At 35.9% G+C, this 8,239-nt stretch overlaps 1 pseudogene; it reads left to right on the forward strand.

The window, feature by feature from the left end:
• Window positions 1–1,461: 1,461 nt before the first annotated feature.
• On the forward strand, window positions 1,462–2,570 carry LOC105809718 (annotated as a pseudogene).
• Window positions 2,571–8,239: the final 5,669 nt, after the last annotated feature.

The raw sequence follows: 8,239 nt of genomic DNA on the forward strand, positions 1-8,239 counted from the left end.
GAGGGGGAGGAGGGGACGGGTATTTGCATACACAAAGAGTGCAATGCGCACCACCCGAAGGATGGGCATATTTGAAACTTGGACTTCGGGGGGGGGGCAAGAGCAACATACGTAACCTAAACATCTGTACCCCCATAATATGCTGAAATAAAAAAAAATGGCTTCAGAAAGTTTAGATCACTTAAACTTTGATTACATCAATATTTGACCTGTAACTAATTGATCTCCATGGCCTCAGTATCCACACATGTAAAGTGAGCAATCCTTAGAAACCTCTGTCTCTAAGGAATGATGTGATTATTAAATGATGTGATGATTAAATATACTTAGTAAATTCACATGAGCATAATAGTATTGATTAACTTTCAACTTTGTTTCAACGTCCTACTAGCACATGACAAAGTCTTATGGTCAGAAAAAAATAAATCAATGTAATAAACCATGATCTATTAAATTTAAATATAAGATATGTTAGAAGAATTATAGGGTTGTTGATTTTTTTCATATTTTCTTAACTTATGGGAACTAATATTATTTCCTCAATATATGACTTTAATAAATACGGTGTCTAGATTAGCTAGTGCCATTGATGTATAAAACAAACAACAAAACCCAGTTCTTAAAACAATAATAAATATTATTTCTTATATATTCATGGAGTTTGGCAATTGAGGCTGGATAGGCTAGACTTCTGCTGACCTCTGTTGGTCATCAGCTGGACAAGTTTGGGGTCTGATGGAGTGATTCATGTCTGAGCTACATGATCCTCATCTTTGTCTGGCATGAGCCAGTTATCCTGCTCATGCCACTCTTCTAACAATGACAGACTCGAAGTCCAATAGGATGAGAGGATCTCTGTGCCAGTGGCACAGGCCACATGAAGAGCGGTCCTGCTCTTCCAATCTCTGTCGTTTACGCGTGATGGATTTAACAATAGGATGTTCTCAAGTTTTGATACCTCACCCAAGCAGGCAGCCAGGTGGATCTTCCTTAGATCTTTCAGAAGGATGTGGTAGCAGGTCTTCGTGTAGGCCTTCTCAGGAATCTCATCCCTGGCGCCCACCACAGCCTCCCACACGCTGCCCATGGAGGGGGACTCGCCCTCGCCCTCCCTCCTCCCGAAGGTAAGGAACATATTCGTGGTGCCGTTTGTGGGCTTCCAGACACCTCATCTCCTCTGCTTTCCCCCAACCTACGCCAGCCCAATCCAAGCCAGAGAACTCAGTCTGGCCACAAGCTCCAAGAAAGCCACTCTCCGACACCAAGTAAAGTGACAGGCAAAGCAGAGCCCAGCCAAGCCGAGCGGAGCCAACCCGAGCCCTTGGGCTCAAGTGAGCGTGAGAACCTCGAAACAGCGTCCGCGCGCATGCGCGCCAATGCTGGCGGAGAAAGGCGTTTTACCTGCGCGAAGCGGGATGGGGTTGCGAGGCTCCGCGGCCTTCACGGCATGGTTGGGGCTGATATACGCGTATCATTAAAAATTACCCATATTATAGGACTGCGCACAAGGGCTGGCAGAATTCAATTCGCCACAATCTCTCTCTGAGTCGTTATTTCATCGAAGTACCACGTTCCCAGGAAGAACCAGGCAAAGGCTCCTTCTGGAGATAGATCCTGCCTCTGAAAGCAAATTAATAGAGCAGACTTTTAGGAAAAGACGGCCCAGGGGCGTGCCTTGCTTTAGAACCCTTCTGGGACCGCTGTCTTCTAGGAGCGCCCCCGCCTCCCCAGTCACGCTGGATGCTGTCTGCCCACTCCAGCGGTGCCCAGGCCCCGAGAGCCTGGCGAGGGAAGGTTCACCGGCCCCCCTGGAACCCGGGCCTGGCGTCCCACAGCCCACACTCGCCGTCATCCAGGGAGCCCGGTTTGCCCAGAGCCCGCCAGGGTCCCGGCTGTCCAGCCAGCCAGTCTTAATCGCCTTCCAGCGACAGTACCACAGGCGGTTAAGCCTGCCACCTACGCCTTTCCACCCCGGTGACCACCGCCACCTCCCGGCCGCCCGTTGTGCAGACAGTTCACGTCGTCCACCAGATACCAGCGGTGTCGGTCACCAGCGTGGCTGGACTGGCCCCAGCAAACACGTACACTGTCGCGGGACAGGCCGTGGTCACTCAGGTGGCTGTGCTGCCCCCAGCTAAGGCCGAGCCGCAAGAGAACGGAGATCACAGGGAAGCGACAGTGAAAGTGGAACCTAGTCCCGCAATTAGCCATGCCACATTAGGCGCTGCTAGCCGGATCATTCAGCTATCACAGACCACCCCTGTCCGGACGGTCACCATAGTACAACAGGCACCTCTAGGTCAACACCAGCTACCCATAAAAACTGTAACGCAAAATGGGACAAACATGGTACCAATCCCCACTGCGGTCCACGGCCGGTGAGCAATGCAGCTGCAAGCACTTAGCGCATGCTGGCCACCCACGCGTCAGCCTCGGCCTCTCTGCCCACCAAGCGCCAGAGCAGCGAGCAGCTGGAGCAGCCGGAGCTGAAGCAGATCAAGACGGAGGAGGGCGAGAGCATTGTCATAGCACCGAGTGTGGATGCGCCAGACCCCACCTATCTCTACTAAAAGTAGACAAATTAGCCAGGTGACATGGCATGTCCCTGTAGTGCCAGCTACTCAGGAGGCTGAGGCAGGAGGATCGCTTGAGCCCAGGAGTTGGAGGTTGCAGTGAGCTATGATGACAGCACTGCACTCTACCCGGGGCAACAGACCTGCACCAATATTCATTATAGTTAAACTTTTGAAAGACAAAGAAAGAATCTTTGCTTAATTTGAAACTAAATAGCATATGGCTATTCTTTTCATGATTTTCCTTAAATTAACAGTTTAGGTAAATAACTGTGAATTTGCCTAAGAAAATGCTCAAGTTTTCAATACTTCTATTCTCTGTCCATTCAAGAGAAGAAATGTAGTGCACATTTAAGTACATTGGAAGCAGGTTCCAATTTCCTCCATTACCACTTCCTACTGAGGAGCAATTTTTTTTCTTTAGGAATGAAGGGAATGGAGTTATTTTAAACATATAGAGGTTATTTTTAATAATAATTTTTAATGAAATTAGCTGGCATATTTATCAATGTACATGTCTAATAATGTTTCATAAATCTCTCATCTTACATGTGTCATAAATTTCCCATCTTACATGTATTCTTCTTAATATAATATTTACATATTATAATTTTCTTTTTCCTAAGGAATTGCTTTAACAGATTTCTTAGAGGTGGGCAATGTGGGAAAATATTAATGTATGTGTGTCTGAAAATGTTCTCACTTTGAATACTTCAGCCAGGCATAAAATTTTTTCAATTCTTTCTATTCATAATTTGAATTTATCATTCCACTGTGTTTTCTTACCCTTTGTTTTTGATGAGATATCTATTATAAGTCTCTTTTACTTACAATGTCTTTCACTGTAGTAATTTAAAAATTATCCTTGATATTTTGAGTTACATTATGATGTTTCTAAATGTATAACTATCATGGGTAGCACTTTTCCAATGTAAATTTTCTACTGCTAAATTAGGAAAATTTCAAGTATTATTATTTTTAAATTGCTTCTCTGTTATCCACTGTTTCTAGATGAACACAAGTCTCAGAATAATACATGCCATTACTAAGAACTAAATTTTCTGTGTTTGTTTCTAAATGAATGTTGACAGAGGAAAGCTGATGTGGTTTGTACTACTTTCTCTATAATAATATGCAGTGCTTTAGCAATAAAAATATTGCAACCTGGATTTGGGTTGGTTTAGATCCTGTATTTTTGAATACAGAATCCACAGTGAGGAAGCTAAAATGATTCCTACCTGCTTTCAGATGAATAAGATTGTTCCATTTCCGAGGTTAAAACAATTTAGATCAACCATTGTCTTTTTCAATCTAATTCCATCAGTCCCAGGGGTTAATGGAAAATACTCCCATATTTTAAAAATAGGTTAAATAATTGTCTTAGTTTCCCATGTTGTTGGGTTTGCATTATTTTTTGTTGTCATAGAATTTTTTTTTTTTTTGGAAAAGATAAAAGAGCCTCTGGCAGGGATTGGTGGCTATATGATTAAACCAAATCAGTTATATTTTAAGGTGAAGGATAAAATTTGAAGAAAACAATCATTGATAAAGCAGTTTAATTCAACTAATTATACTTATTTACTTAACTCTACATACAAGAGAGGGTGTTTGCATAGCTGGCAGTAAAACCGAAGCTAATAATATTAAAATAATAAATTGAGTTTGGCTTTAAACTTGGCCCTGTGGTGGGCCAACGTTGCTTATAGTACGGCATTTCACACATGTGAAAGAAATAAAATAAAATAAAACTCAAGCAAATGGTAGAAACCTAATTTAAAAAAAAAATGAAAAGATAAAAATGAATAAAACTGCAATTTTCAATTTTGTTTTTAAAGTGTACAAATATTCAATATTTGGTATAAAATACCTAGACTTCCTATGTAGTAAGTAATGATAAGAACATTGGCTTTTTCAAAGAAGATCATGTCATTTCAAAATTGAATATACTATAGTATGAGTTTTATGATTTAAAAAATTTAAAATTAACGCAATATAAAAATAACTTAAAGTAGGTGTCACTAATGTAAATAAACTCAATTTTAGTCCATTAGACTGAAAATGCCTACTGGAAAGAAAATAAGGTGATTTTGGTTTATATTAATGTAAAGGCAGGTTTCTTAAGAAAAAATTTAAAAAAGAGAAATAGAGATATTGGTCTTCAAATGATATATATGTTCACTAATATCATTATTTGCCTGCCCTTTGGCAATGTATAAATCTGAGTATATTAATAGCTGGTGACTGATAATAGTTATTTTCTTTGACACTTTGAAACCAAGAGTAAGGTAATGCTTAAGCAAACAAGAAAAAAAAAACCACTCTATTATACAGTATATACTGTTTTTGCTTTTAGTTGCTTTTAAAAATGTTTAAAATACTTCAGTAAGTATCTCATTACTGAAAGGAAGCTCTATTTAGCAGAAAATTATTCTTATTCATAGAAATGACATTTTAGTTTTAGACTGCCAAAGTGAGTTTTGTTAGTATGTCATTAATCACTGCCTTGGGTGGCACCTGGGGAAAATCATTTAGTGGTGATTAGAGCACTCAAATATAGTGCCTAAAATTCCCAATTTATTCCATTTGTGGTTAGCAAAATGTATTTCAGTAAATAATGACACTGATAAACTTTTAAACTGGATAGTATTTAATTCATTTGTTTTTATTAATATAATTACTTTAATTTTGCTTATTAAATAGTCCTTAGTGAATTGACAATTATTAAATACACTGTAACAAATATTTTTAAATTTAGTTATTAATTATTATGTAATACCAAACACAGAAATTTTCAGTTTATTTTGACTTACTTTTTTATTCTTAAACTTTTCTCTTTACTTTTTCTTAAAGATATTTCCTACTGTGTTATAAAACTAATTTTTATAGAAAACTTAAAATACAAATTTTAAATTGTGCCTGATAATCAAGTTAATATAGCCCAGTTTTTCATTTTATCATGTTATTATTTATTATTCAATTTATTTCAGTAATTACTTATTGATTTCCTAATACATACCAAGGTAACTGGGTTGGTAATAAAGAGGAATAAGAAAACAGAAAATACTTGTCCTTTTTAAGATTACAGCCTCCTAGGAGAGATATTCATTGGTCAAGTACTCTTATAAACAAATTTAAATTTTCAAGTGTGATAACTGTCATGTACTATGCATGCATGACTCAATGCTAGTAAATAATAAGGAATTTATGTTTTATAATGAGATTGTTTTTGCCTCTGGTGGGGGAGGGGCAAAATGTCATTTTTTAAAATTATGCATGTGAGCGTATATTTGTAATGTGGAGTAAGTTATATTAATAATTTAGTCTAAATAAAATTAAAATCATAACTATTATTTTAATTTCTTTATGGAAGATTTATAAGCAAATATATATGTCTCACTTAGAATTTTTTAAGCTAGAATATGTAAATAAGAAGAAGAGAGTGTTATCAATGTCACCAAGGTATTCCCTAGAAACTGTGTAGGATATATTTTCATAAAGCCTGAATTACATTTTGTAATATACATTCTCTAAATTTGTCCTCTCCACCACAAACATATAATACTGCAAATAATAATGTATTTAGATATCAGAAAAACAAAATCTCAATGGTCATGATAGTTTTTTAGATCCAATTTTCAAGTCATTTTAAAAATATTTTAGACTTCATGCAATATTTTCAAGAAATCTGGTAAATGAATGTATCTAAGTAAAAGGACATGAATGCTTAAGCTGTGTGAAATAATATTCAAAATGAATACATAAAATTTAACAACCTCCAACTCAATTAATCACGAGCATATTAAGTAATGTACATATTGATATTTAACTGAATCCACTTTGCTTATGATAAAGGTCAGATATTCACTTACAACACTATTATCTCTCAAATATGAAACTTTACATGGATAGACTCCCAGTTCTTGGACAGCTGCAGAATGTTGCTACGGTAACCAGAAAAGGTGGAAAATAAGGATCAATGCAGTCAAAAGTAAGATGGTTAAAGTTAAACCATGTTTTGGAAATAGGTTTGCTATTCCTATTGCAAGAAATAGGAATTGGCCTTAAATGTTCTTTGAACAAAGCAGGCACCTCTTTCAAATAAAAAAGAACAGTTTTATGTTTCATTGGTCGTTTACTTAGATATTACTTTAATGGGCATTATAATTATTAATTTCAACATGAAATTAACTCATTTTCATATTAATGAATTCACATTATAAAACTAAATCTCCATAAGGTTTTCTCAATAATCTGGTTAGTATATTCAACAAAAACCAATGCTTTTTTTTTTTCTATCATTTTCCAGTTTAAAAAAAACCTAATTGTTTTAAATATTTACTGAATGAAATATCTCTGTGCATACTGTAACAATATGGCATTTACTGCAAATTTAAAACCCATACTCTACAAATTCATTCTGAATGTTAGTTATGAGAGTTATTTAATCATAGAAAGAGAGGATAGAAAATAGCTTAGATATACATGCCTCTCAAGGTTCTGTCAACAGCTGTATATAGAAATAGCACTCTGATATTCTGATTTCCAATTTTAAGAGTTATCGAGAAAGTTTGGAATAAACAGTGGCATTTTAAAATCAAAAGTTTTATTTTCAACTTGTGCAAGTTATCTATGACTATGACTTGATTACAATCGTCATGAATTTCCAAAGGTCTTTGTGTTTTTAAGTACACAAATAAGTCACAAAAACCCATATATTTTATTTGAGGTGACTACAGAAATCTATTACTTCTTATTATACTTTTTAACAGCTTTTTTGATTTTTATCTGATATACAATGATATGTACATGTTTAAATTGTAAATTTGTCTTAGAACTATCACTATAATTGTGAAAATTAGCATGTTTGTCTCCTGCAATTATCTCCCAGTGAGTTTCTGTAATCTTTTCCTCTTTTTCCTTCTCTTGTTTCACTCCTGGAATCCTCAGGCAAAAATGTATTTACTTTTTCTCAGTGTGTATTAGTTTGTTCTAAGATTGTGATATAGATAGAATCATACAGTATACACTTATCTTTTTGGTCTGGCTTTGTAAATTTAAAATTTTGGGGGGAATCACCCATGTTGTTTCATGTATTAATAGTTAATCCATATCTATTGCTGATTAGCATTCCATTTTATGGCTTTATTAATCTATTGGCGGACATTTGGGTGGTTTCCAGATTCTGGCTATTGCAAGTAAAGTTGATATGAATGCTCTTGTGCCAGTCTTTGCATAGACATAAGCTTTCATTTCTCTTAAGTAAGCATATAAAAGTGTAATAATTGTGTGATATAGTAGTTGCATATTTAACTTTTTAAAAACTACCCAACTGTATTTCAAAGTGGTTGTACCTCTCTATGCTCCCACCACCATTCTAAGAGACAACATAAAAGTTTATATATTTTTCTTTTTCATGGTCCCCAAATTTAGTTTACTTTTTTTTAATTAAAAGATCACAATTAACAAATTTGTTGATGTTTTCTCAAGCTCAAATAGATGAAGCTTGTCCTCTCTTGAATTTCTCATAAAAGACTTTTAAGTGCCAAATTACCTAAGTTGTTTTTTAAATTGCTTTACCGTAGCTTTAATATATGCATGAAAGCTTGGCTACATTCAAAACCTTGGCTCATGTTTTCTTTCCTTGAGTTTCTTAAAAATGTGTATTA

Source organism: Propithecus coquereli, unplaced genomic scaffold, assembly GCF_000956105.1.
Source record: "Propithecus coquereli isolate 6110/MARCELLA unplaced genomic scaffold, Pcoq_1.0 Scaffold2, whole genome shotgun sequence".
Classification (NCBI taxonomy): Eukaryota; Metazoa; Chordata; class Mammalia; order Primates; family Indriidae; genus Propithecus; species Propithecus coquereli.